Source organism: Anabrus simplex, chromosome 1, assembly GCF_040414725.1.
Source record: "Anabrus simplex isolate iqAnaSimp1 chromosome 1, ASM4041472v1, whole genome shotgun sequence".
NCBI classification, from domain to species: Eukaryota; Metazoa; Arthropoda; class Insecta; order Orthoptera; family Tettigoniidae; genus Anabrus; species Anabrus simplex.
Window position 1 is genome coordinate 795,258,663 of NC_090265.1, and position 12,679 is coordinate 795,271,341.

Consider the following 12,679-nt stretch of genomic DNA (forward strand, 5'->3'; position numbering starts at 1 on the left):
TCTCGGCCGTTATTCGTGGCTTTCTAGACCGGGGCCGGATCTCCCCCTCAGATAGCTCCTCAAATTGTAATCACGTAGGCTGAGTGGACCTCGAACCAACGCTCATATCCAGGTAAAAATCCCTTACCTGGCCGGTAATCGAATCTGGGACTTCCGCGTAAGAGGCAGGCACGCTGCCCGTACATCGGAGGGCCTCCTAAGTCATCTTCGGCGACGGGCAATGTTTGTGCGGTTGAGTGTACATACACGGTATCCCTTACCTGTCATAAGTGGTGCCTCAGGTTGAGCCTGGTTCTGTTTCAAATTAATTGTGATCCGCTCTTTACTTTCATCTTTCCTGTCCGACCTTCCTTGGTCAATAATTCTTCTCTTTCGTCTGCAGATACCTTAATTCTTCGAAGGGTCAATGTTAAGATTAGTGTTAAGAAGGAATTATATTCACACTGTATTTTCCCTTAAAATAATAAATGTAAACCAAAGGCACTATGTTCATTTTTTATTTTTTTTATTTTTTTTACGAAATTGAGGTTTTGAGTATGTTGACTATATTTGTTGCGCTCTTTTTTCCTAGTGCAAAGTTGCAACTTCTACGCACAATAAGAAGCGAGCAATCCAGTTTGAGATCAAATGTGCCAAGTCTGATAGGCCTACTTCCAAAACAAACGAACAAAAATCACAATTTGTGAAGTGGGTGTTTAAAAAAATCGAAACATGTTTATATTCTTTTGTAAAAGAACTTTACGAAGCTTTTCATTACAAAAATGGGCACGTGTAGTATTGCATATTTGTGACATAGTACCTTTTACCTGCGGTGCACAGATCTTCTCCACTATTTTTTTTTAAATGCGGGCTACTGGACATCGATGTCTGTGTACGGGGGAGGATGTCACACATCCTGTTGTGTCACTCTGCCAGTGAAGTTTTAAAGTTTCAGTAGGGAAAGCTATTCTAATCATCGTCATTCAGCAGAAATATAACGGGATATCTTGCTAGAAGCGGTCGAACGTCGTGCGAAACATGCTTTAAATGTTGGAAAGGTGGTGTTGGCGGCGAGTGCACGCTCCTTGCCTAGCGCACCGGAAGTGAGAGCCAGGACGCTTTCACTGACTCAAACTTGTGCGGGAGGTACTTTCCAGAATCCTTAACGATATCCACTGAATCTTACATACCAGGCCAATGGTGACCTACAGACGTCATCTTCACAGTTCTGCCAATAGCAATAATTATTACTCTGTTTTGTGCTTGTTTCAAGACGACGGACATTCAATGTTAAAAGGCCTCTGGATGAGTGTACGGTAAAAGCTTCGACTATTCTTAACCTCTGCACTGGGTGGTATAGAGTGGTTAGCTCTGTGCCCCCAGAAATGAATCTGATACTCTGCTGTTCGTCACTCATAACTAGACATCGGATTTATCTATACTTATACACAGTTCAAAAAATTAGGGCAACATGTTTTTGAAAGTATGCCATGCTCCACAAAACAATACCTCGCACCCAGGCATATTACCAACTAAACCTTTATTTTTTACCGTTCAAGTACACAAAAGAACATCGAGAATTCGCGTTCATTTTCAGGACACAAACGGAAATGTCCAAATAGGGGCGAAAACAAAGAAATAACAGTCCTCCAGGGTGGATTTTTATCACAGTTGGGGAGCTTCAGTATGGTGTATGTCCTCCACGAGCATTTATCACAGCTTGGCACCTACGTAGCATGCCCCGTATAAGTCGACGGAGGTCACGTTGCGGTATCAGATCCTATGAGAGGCTGTTCGAGGTTTTGGACAGTCTGTGCTGGAACAGGACGCCCACGAACACTTCTGTCAAGCCTATCCCACACATGTTCGATGAGATTAAGTTCGGGACATTCCATCTCTTGAATGTCCAGTTCTCGCAAGACAGCTCTGGTGATGCGCTCTACATGAGCCCTGGCATTGTCGTGCATGAGTACGAGTTCAGGGCCAACACTGTATGCAGCAACCAACACATGCTGTAGCAGTATCTGCTCGATGTACCCCGCAGCGGTAAGATTACCACGGACGACGACAAGATCCGTACGGCCATCAATACTGATGGCATCCAACATCACAGAGATTTGTCCGAATCGGTCGCCTTCTTCGTCAACATTTGCCATGTACTGCTCGCCACGGCGTCTCCATACCCGTTGACGTCCATCACGCTGTGTCAGGAGAAATCTGGACTCGTCTGTGAACAACACAGTTCTCCATTGGCGAAGTTGCCAGTTGACGTGGGTACGGGCAAACAGAAGGCGAGCTGCGCGATGTTGCTGCGTTAAACGGGGCACTCGAACAGGACGTCTGCGTCGAAAGGACACTACTCTTAACCTGTTCCTAACTATCTGTTCAGACACCGTGACTCTAGTGACCCTCCTGAGGTCTTGTTGCAATTCTCTGGCAGTTGCTGAACGACGCCGCAACGCACAGATGGTCAAATATCGGTCATCCTGTGGGGTTGCCATGCGTCCACGACCGTGTCCAACCCTCCTTGTGAACTGGCCTGTCTCACTGTAGCGATTCCACAAGCGTTGAATAACTGACGGAGAGACGTTGATATCCACAGCAACACGACGAAAAGTCTATCCTTCCTGGATCAAAGTGACGGCCCTTACGACTTGAACCTCGTAAAGATGCCTCATGAGATGTGCTGGTTTGCGTACAACGTGCTCAAATGACCGCACTAGTCTGTGTACCTCACAACGACACACGGACGCACCGCTGTTCACTTTGTTTGGGGGGTGCCACCTGACATTTTAATGCATGGCTACGCCCACAGATGGAGTATAACTTCGATTAGACATACCCTGAGTAGCTAAGATCTCAAGGTATGCTGTACGACCATTGGAACCCCATCTACCAAATTAACGTTCAAATACCAGACGTTACAAAACATGTTCCCCTAACTTTTTGAACTTTGTATTATAAAGAGAAAAAGATGTTTATGGTTGTATATTTGTTTGTAATGGATAAACCCAAAAACTACTGAACCGATTTAAAAGATTCTTTCATCTATAGAAAGCTACATTACCAGTGAGTGACATGGGCTGTACTTTATTTTCAAAACAATTAGAGATCCCTATAAAAATCAAAGGTATCAAAAGTTTGCCTATAAAAGTCATTATTAGGCCAGTATAGACGAAATATCAAATTTGTCGCACAAGGACGATATACTTCTCATTTTATGCCTCACAACGCGAAGAACAAAACTCGGTAAGGTCCTACGGGCCCGAAAATCATGTTTTAAGGGCCTAAAACCAACCGTTATTGAGATATTGCCATCATATTGCCCCGCTCTAGGAATCGGATGAAGAAATGTTTAGTCGTAACCATGGCAGCGTCAGTTCAAGGATTCTGCAGCAGAATACAGGCCTGCGGTTCGAAGTAGGCACGTGCGTAGATGTAGGCTACACATATGACTGTCTGGAAAAAAGCACTGTGGATGCCACCCCTATGGATGGAAGTGAGGAGGGGTTGGCATATAAAAATAATCGAAAATATTGTCGAATCCATACGTTTCTGGGTCGCTGAGATGAACAGTGACACTCCGCATGTCGTTTAAGTCCAAGTTCAGCCCTCATCGGCATGGGGGTGAGAAGGGGTGAAAAAAGTCCAAAATGGCACAGATTATGGGTTTAGGTGTGTTCACCCCTTTGGGTTGGGGTGGAAATGGGGTGAAGTATGAGCAACGTCACAATAACGAAATCTACAAAAATTCGCTTCTCACATAATTAGCAGGTAATAAAATACCTAAAAGTCAACAATCAATAAAGTGCCCGGGCAGCGCCGGGTAATGTAGCTAGTATGCTGTATAAATTTTAAAATAAAATTCTAGGGGTTCTCTGTCTGTAATGTCATTTATTTTGCCAAATTTTGATATATTTATCCGTTTCAGGGTAATTCAAGATCGTATCAGTAGTTTTTAGCTTTCGTGTTTGTTTGTTTGTTTGTTTGTTTGTTTGTTTGTTTGTTCCATCATCACGGGTAAACGGCTGAATAGATCCCGACCAAACTTCATACTTAGAGTCTACTCATCCAAGAGCAGGTTTCGATATGCATATCATTTAAAAATCACTGAACGGACTGGAGATTTATTCGAAGACCTGAAGAGGGTTTTTTCATATTCTCTTACACTATTGATTATATCTCGACCAAACTTCATATTTAGTCTACTCATCCAGGAGCAGGTTTCAATATGCGTATCATTTAAAAATCACTGAATGGACTGGGAGTTTATAGGAGGACCAGAAGAGTTTTTTCAAGTTTCTCTTACACTATTGATTATGTGTTAAATATTTAGACTGTGTGATATCTAGACTTTATTATTTAAACGACGGAGAAAATTACTATTTTCTACGAGCTTCATGTTCTGCAGCCAGTGACGGACACCCTCGTAGTCCTACAGTTATTTGAAGGATTCGTAACAGGAGAAAATCAGAGGATGCATAATATTTCGCTCGGCTTGAAAATCAACTCCGCCTAATCTAACTGAAAACCGAGAAAACATGAGGTAGAACTTTTCCCTTTGTCTGTCTGTCTGTCTGTCTGTCTGTCTGTCTGTCTGTCTGTCTGTCTGTCTGTCTGTCTGTTTGTTTGTTTGTATATTCCTAAAAGTGGAAAACTGCTGGACTTACTTCAGCCAAACTGAGTATTTGGAATCTACTATCTCAGGATTGTGTTATCAGGTGCATGTGATGTCAAGGTAATCACATGGAGTTGGTATTTATAGGAAGATTATTCTCAAATAATTCTGTTAACTTTAGGTATAAGGAATGAGTGCATACAACAAACGTTTAAGAATATGCTATTCCCGTTCCTTTATGCCATGTACGTATTTATCGTACGAAGGATAATAACGCAAATGATTACGAAAAATTCTATTTCTATTCCAAGTCTCGTGAGACATTTCGTGCATGTCACTTCAGGGTGGGCAACGGGAATAATTGGTTGGCATGCTGACCTTTTGTCCAGGGCATCCTATGTTCGATTACTGCTGGGTCGGGGCGATTTATCTTCATTGGCTAATTCTTTTGACTCGGGAATGTGTGTGTGTGTTGTGTATGTATGTGTGCCGTCTTCAGCATTATATTCCATCCTAGGTAGAGTCTCGTCTTCGCAGATGCGCAGGTCGCCCATGGATGTCAACTTGAACGATCTGCACCAGACCTCTCCGGAGGCCATACGCCGAAAGGAAATTTGCACAAACCATTGACTAAATATAGACATCTCGTCTTTCTCTTCGCTACCATACCTCTTCCAATTCGTATCTTGTACTGCTTGATTATCATAACGTGGACGATGAGCACGATCAAAGAAGCAGGCTGAGGCTACAGTATTTCTTTATTCATGTCTCCTATTCACCCTCAACCCTTGGAAATTGCTTCTTCCTAAACAATTTAAATATATTTAATATTAACGAAAACATTTGAGAATTAATTGTTAGAACTTTTAACATAAATTTGTCTTATGACTGGGGGCATCCGAAAATTTGCGTAACGTGGCGCAACAAAATGTGGTGGAAGTGTAACCATAGCAACCGTGCAGGCAGTGATGTAAGGTACCAATGGATGGTTAGACATTGTTACCTAGCAACCGTACAGGCTGATGGTCATCTGAAATTGCAGCCGGGAGACATATTTATGATCATTTGATTTTCGAAAAGGAAAAAATGGTTTCTTTTTATTTACGTCATTCCATCGTGCACCATTTAAATATTGTGCAGCCTTATTTACAGTCCCCCCTCACCCCTCTCGTTCCCTCTCAGCATACTCATATACACTGAGTTTTTCTTATGTGTTCAGCTCATTTTAGCTGATGATTGACACGGTAACGTACATACGAAGTAACGTAATTACAAAAGGAACCATGTCTAACAATATAATTTAAAAATTAGAGGCAGATATTTATTCAATCTTCTTGGTAACGTTCTCGGTGTGAGGGTTTTCTTAATCCTCTGAGCGGTGATAATCCAAGAATGTGGTTAAGTTAAACAAAAGTGGGGAAATTTTTATCATTTCTGGTGGCATGCTTTGTCTAAACAAGGTGTCATTCTTCCGCATTGAGTCAGTGACTCTTGTTTGCGTCTCATCTGTAAGAAGATAAACCAGCACAGTTAGACCTTCCCACACTCCAGTTGTTGAATACCCTTGGGGTTTGACCCGACCAGTTGCAATGGAACTGCAACGAAGACATTCACATTATCAGTTGTGTAGCCTCTCTCTCAGCTTACTCGTACCGAGTTACATAGTGGTGATTTCATGGGTCTGTGTTACCTGTGAGTGGTACCATTATATCTGACATACCATGGGTCTACATTACCTGTGATTGGTACCACCATGCGAGGAACCCTGTAGTACCACACTATCGGAGGAACACCATGGTTCTACTTTACCAGTGATTAGTACTATTATGAGGGGCCGGTGGTCTGGATTTTGGACCCCTTTGGACAACAAGCATCATCTCAGAAAAAACGGCATTGTGAATTGGATCCACTGATAGTTTTAGATTCACGGTCATGTTTCATCATTCGTTTTAGATCCTAGTCAGAGGATACATTTTGACGTTTTAATTATCGTGTCATATCGTTGCCCCTCATATCATTAGGGGCCGATGACCTAGCTGTTAGGTCCCTTTAAACAACAATCATCATCATCATCATCATCATCACATAATGGTGATTGTCATTCTGTAAAATTATATTTAAAAAAGGCAGTCGTCTGCGTACAGGCTATGAAGGCCCTTGCAGGAGTGGGCGGTAAAGGCTTCGACTATCTGTAACCTCGGCACTTGATGGAGAAGAGTGGTTAACTCTACGCCTTTGCCCCCGGAATTAACCTATTACTCAATTTTGGTATAGGCCGAGTGAACATCAGGGTCATGTGAACCTCCGGAAGTGGAAATCTGGTTTCAGATTTTTCGGCTTCGTGACGAGGAATCGAACCCACGTCCTTCTGGGTGAACCGAGTACGCCTTTACCGCCTCGGCCAGGCAACCCCTAAAATTCTATCTACATACTTAAAAAGAAGTATATTTTGGTGAAGTTTTAGATGGTACATGAGTAGGATATGGAAAGACCACACAGTTACAAAGAACACAAAATTGAACTAGCTCACTCCCTCACATTCCCCATTGCCACCTTTGCAGTTGAGACCTGGACAATTAAACAGGCAGATAAGCGGAAAATGGATACTTTCAAGATGTGGGTTTACCTGACGCATTCTCCGAATTTCTTCGATTGAACACCGAACTATTGCGTCCGTGCTGGAGGAACTAGGCGTCCGACTCGTTGGCTGAATGGTCAGCGTACTGGCCTTCGGTTCAGAGGGTCCCAGGTTCGATTCCCGGCCGGGTCGGGGATTTTAATCGCTTATGATTAATTCTTCTGGCTCGGGGACTGGTTGTATATGTCCGTCCCAACACTCTCCTCATCATATTCAGACAACACACTACACTACCAACCACCACAGAAACACGCAATAGTGCTTACATCCCTCCATAGAGGGTTGGCGTCAGGAAGGGCATCCGGCCGTAAAAACAGGGCCAAATCCACATGTGCGACGCAGTTCGCACCCGCGACCCCACAGGTGTGGGAAAAAGCGGCAGGAAAAGAAGAAGAAGAAGCTGGAGGAACTAGGCATCCCGACTCGACTTCTCGAGCCGATCAGCCACGCTCACCTCCGGTACTTTGGACATATCGCCAGAAGAACAGGCTCTCTCTAATTATTATTTGATTCCGTTCACGTTATTGAATCGATAGCCTACAGTGATCCGATTCACGGCACATTAGAGTCACAGTTCCTATTACATCTGTGTAGTGTGTGCTGATTGATAAGACAGCTGTAACTAGAGATGAGCTTAACCGAAATTGCAGCATATCGGTTACAGGCGTATCTGTGACACCAAAATATCTGTGAATTTTATCTGTGATTCAGTCACAGGAAGCACGAGCATATGATTATCGTCACGGTCACTGGTCGCGGGCGGCCCGTATGGAAATACTTCTAGTTCATATGATGACAAAGTCGGGGTATATTTTTCGGAAGATTCGGGACATTAGAAGTGGGAAAAATAATATTCACATTTATAATTTGAAGTTTTAAGAATGCGTAGGGAAGCGGTTGTTAACATGATGCGCAATACATTCACAAGCGGAATGTGATCACCCGTGTCGTGTCTCCGGGATACCAATTATTTACAGTAGGTTTAAAAATAGAGACTGAACATAATAAATTTATGAACTTAATACAAGCATTCGTCCCATATACAGGATTATTCAGCAAAGTTGTCCACCTCAAATAACTCATGAACGGTTAAAGATATTGACATTTTGTTTTCACTTTCAGTAATGGTACCAAAGGGCTAATAATCGGATTTAAAGTAAGTACTGTATCATGACGTTAATATTTTCTGGGATGATGGTACTAACTTCGCTTTTTTTAACGGTACCACAGTACACATAGCCTTAAATCTACAACCATTACAAATTCAACACCGTGATTATTTTGAAAATCGGACAAGTAGGCTTCTTTAAAAAAATGTTGTGTTCAAACATGCCTTATTTGTCAGCTGAGGACTAATCTGTTCGATTCGCCCTACATATGGAACATGAGCTAGCTATTAACATATAGAGTTGCTAGACAGGCATTCTCTCTACTGTGCTCATAAATACACTATGATAAAGTGCATTATTTAACACCCTTAATAGGCCTATCGCTGTAGGTAACTGGTAAATGAAAAACAGATATAGACCTTGAGCTACAGCAGATAGCCCTGTGAGCGTGATCCAGGTACACAAGTTAAACGATATTTTGTCACATATACTTCCGTGACAGCGTATATGATATATCGGTGACAAAGTAACAGGCTGTGATTTATCGACCATCTCTAGCTACAACAGCATTTTGCTCGCTGCTGCCATATGGTCTTCATTCCAAGTACTGTTTTCCTATGCGCACGGCCGACTTGATGCGTCGCTCTAGCTAGAAGCACAGCGAGGGATCCAGTCGGCCGTGCTATGCGTCATCTAGCTTTCATATTCAGGTTTCTATCAAAGACTTGCAATATTACTTATCGTTTTCTACTGCAGTCACCTCTTCGCATCGTCCGACTCGTTGGCTGAACGGTCAGCGTACTGGCCTTCGGTTCAGAGGGTCCCGGGTTCGATTCCCGGCCGGGTCGGGGATTTTAACCTTAATTGGTTAATTCCAATGGCACGGGGGCTGGGTGTATGTGTTGTCTTCATCATCATTTCATCCTCATCACGACGCGCAGGTCGCCTACGGGAGTCAAATAGAAAGACCTGCACCTGGTGAGCCGAACCTGTCCTGGGATATCCCGGCACTAAAAGCCATACGACATTTCATTTCATACCTCTTCGCATCAAGTTTTGATGTTATAAAGCCGTTCCCCCACAGTGACAACTCCATTAAATAAGTATATAGAATTAGATGAAAAAAATATGTACACACAGTCATTTAGGGCTGTCGCCCAGGTCGCATATTTCATAAAAGGTATTTCCTAAATTATTTCAAAGAAGTTGGAAATTTCACTTTATTGACGGCTTTCTGATTCACAGTATTTTTATTTAAGTTACTGCGTCAGTCGGCTCACTTTCTCACCGTCGGTGATCTCGTGATTCGATGATTGAAATCTTGTGCAATAAACGATGCGACATACGAATTGAGAGAATGCTGACCGGTTCTTCCCCACATAACATAATTTTGAGTGGTCATGAGCATCAGTGGTGCCGACTTTGGTGGGGCAAGGCGTTTTCTGCCCCTCGCAAAAATGATCTTGGGAGGGCACAGTGCCATTTAGCCCCCCCCCCACACACACACACACTTCTCCACTTAGATGTTAAGTCCCTTAAAACGTGGAGTTTGGTAAGTCTTCGGAGGCTGCTGAGGTATTAAATTTGGATAATGTGGTAGATGGTTTTATATCAAGAAATGAGATTTCAAAGCGGGCATTTCTTGAGAGAACTACATTTCGCATTCAGGTGGTACATCTGGTGGTAGAGTTTTTCACATTTCATATCATGAAGTGCATAATATGCAGTAATAGGGCATGTATTAAGAAAATGTATTATGTGAAGCAAGTTCTATTTTTTTATACTTACATACATACATACATACATACATACATATATACATACATACATACATACATACATACATACATACATACATACATACATTACCATTATAGACTGTTATGCCTTTCAGCGTTCAGTCTGCAAGCCTCTGAGAATTTACTAAACGTCAACACAATCCTCGATTTGCAACTAGTGTTGTGGCCTCATTTAGTTCTATACCTCTTATCTTTAAATCGTTAGAAACCGAGTCTAACCATCGTCGTCTTGGTCTCCCTCTACTTCTCTTACCCTCCATAATAGAGTAACCTATCCTCCTCCATTCGCCTCACATGACCCCACCACCGAAGCCGGTTTATGCGTACAGCCTCATCCATCGAGTTCATTCCTAAATTAGCCTTTATTTCCTCATTCCGAGTACCATCCTGCCATTGTTCCCACCTGTTTGTACCAGCAATCATTCTTGCTACTTTCATGTCTGTTACTTCTAACTTATGAATAAGATATCCTGAGTCCACCCAGCTTTCGCTCCCGTAAAGCAAAGTTGGTCTGAAAACAGACCGATGTAAAGATAGTTTCGTCTGGGAGCTGACTTCCTTCTTACAGAATACTGCTGATCGCAACTGCGAGCTCACTGCATTAGCTTTACTACACCTTGATTCAATCTCACTTACTATATTACCACCCTGGGAGAACACACAACCTAAATACTTGAAATGATCGACCTGTTCTAGCTTTGTATCACCGATCTGACATTCAATTCTCTTGAATTTCTTACCTACTGACATCAAGGCTAATTTTCATACCATACTCATTGCACCTATTTTTAAGTTCCAAGATATTAGACTGCAGGCTTTCGGCACAGTCTGCCATTAAGACCAAGTCGTCAGCATAGGCCAAACTGCTTACTACATTTCCACCTAACTGAATCCCTCCCTGCCACTTAATACCTTTCAGCAGATGATCCGTGTAAACTACGAACAGCAAAGGTGAAAGATTACAGCCTTGTCTAACCCCTGTAAGTACCCTGAACCAAGAACTCATTCTACCATCAATTCTCACTGAAGCCCAATTGTCAACATAAATGCCTTTGATTGATTTTAATAATCTACCTTTAATTCCATAGTCCCCCAGTATGGCGAACATCTTTTCCCTCGGTACCCTGTCATATGCTTTCTCTAGATCTACGAAACATAAACACAACTGCCTATTCCTCTCATAGCATTTTTCAATTACCTGGCGCATACTGAAAATCTGATCCTGACAGCCTCTCTGTGGTCTGAAACCACACTGGTTTTCATCCAACTTCCTCTCAACCACAGATCGCACCCTCCCTTCCAAGATGCCAGTGAATACTTTGCCTGGTATACTAATCAATGAGATACCTCGATAGTTGTTGCAATCCTTCCTGTACCCTTGCTTATAGATAGGTGCAATTACTTCTTTTGTCCAAACTGAAGGTACCTTACCAACACTCCACGCTAATTTTACTACTCTATGAAGCCATTTCATCCCAGCCTTCCCACTATACTTCACCATTTCAGGTCTAATTTCATCTATTCCTGCTGCCTTATGACAATAGAGTTTATTTACTATCCTTTCCACTTCCTCAAGCATAATTTCACCAACATCATATTCCTCCTCCCCATGAGCTTGGCTGTTTTCAACACCACCATCATGATTTCCTTTTACATTGAGAAGATGTTCAAAATAATCCCTCCACCTCTCCAGTGATTCCCTGGGATCTATTATGAGTTCACCTGAATTACTCGAAACACTGTTCATTTCCTTTTTCCCTCCCTTCCTAAGATTCTTTATTACTGTCCAGAAAGGTTTTCCTGCTGCTTGACCTAGCCTTTCCATGTTATTACCAAAATCTTCCCATTACTTCTTTTTGGATTCAACAACTATTTGTTTCGCTCTGTTTCTTTCATCTACGTACAAATCCCTGTCTGCCTCGGCCCTTGTTTGGAGCCATTTCTGATAAACCTTCTTGTTACGTTTACAGGCTGCTCTCACTTCATCATTCCACCAAGATGTTCGCCTTTTCCCATCTTTACACACAGTTGTTCCTAGGCATTCCCTTGCTATTTCTACTACAGCATCCCTGTATGCCACCCATTCACTTTCTATATCCTGAACCTCCTTACTGTCTACTGTTCGAAACTTCTCACTAATCATATCCATGTACTTCTGTCTAATTTCCTCGTCCTGGAGATTTTCTACCCTTATTCGTTTGCAGACAGATTTCACTTTCTCTACCCTAGGCCTAGAGATACTTAGTTCACTACAGATCAGATAGTGGTCTGTATCATCGAAAAATCCGCGAAAAACTCGTACATTCCTAACATATTTCCTGAATTCAAAGTCTGTTAAGATATAGTCTATTATGGATCTGGTACCCCTAGCCTCCCATGTGTAGCGGTGAATAGCCTTATGCTTGAAGAATGTATTCGTAACAGCTAAACCCATACTAGCACAGAAGTCCAGCAAACGCTTCCCATTCCCATTAGCTTCCATATCTTCCCCACATTTACCAATCACCCTTTCGTATCCTTCAGTTCTATTCCCAAC

At 42.4% G+C, this 12,679-nt stretch overlaps 1 protein-coding gene across 3 annotated transcripts in view; it reads left to right on the forward strand.

Annotated features, from left to right (window-relative positions):
• Window positions 1-12,679, forward strand: part of LOC136857542 (NAD kinase) — a 933,739-nt gene that overhangs the window by 422,797 nt on the left and 498,263 nt on the right. The window lies entirely within an intron of this gene.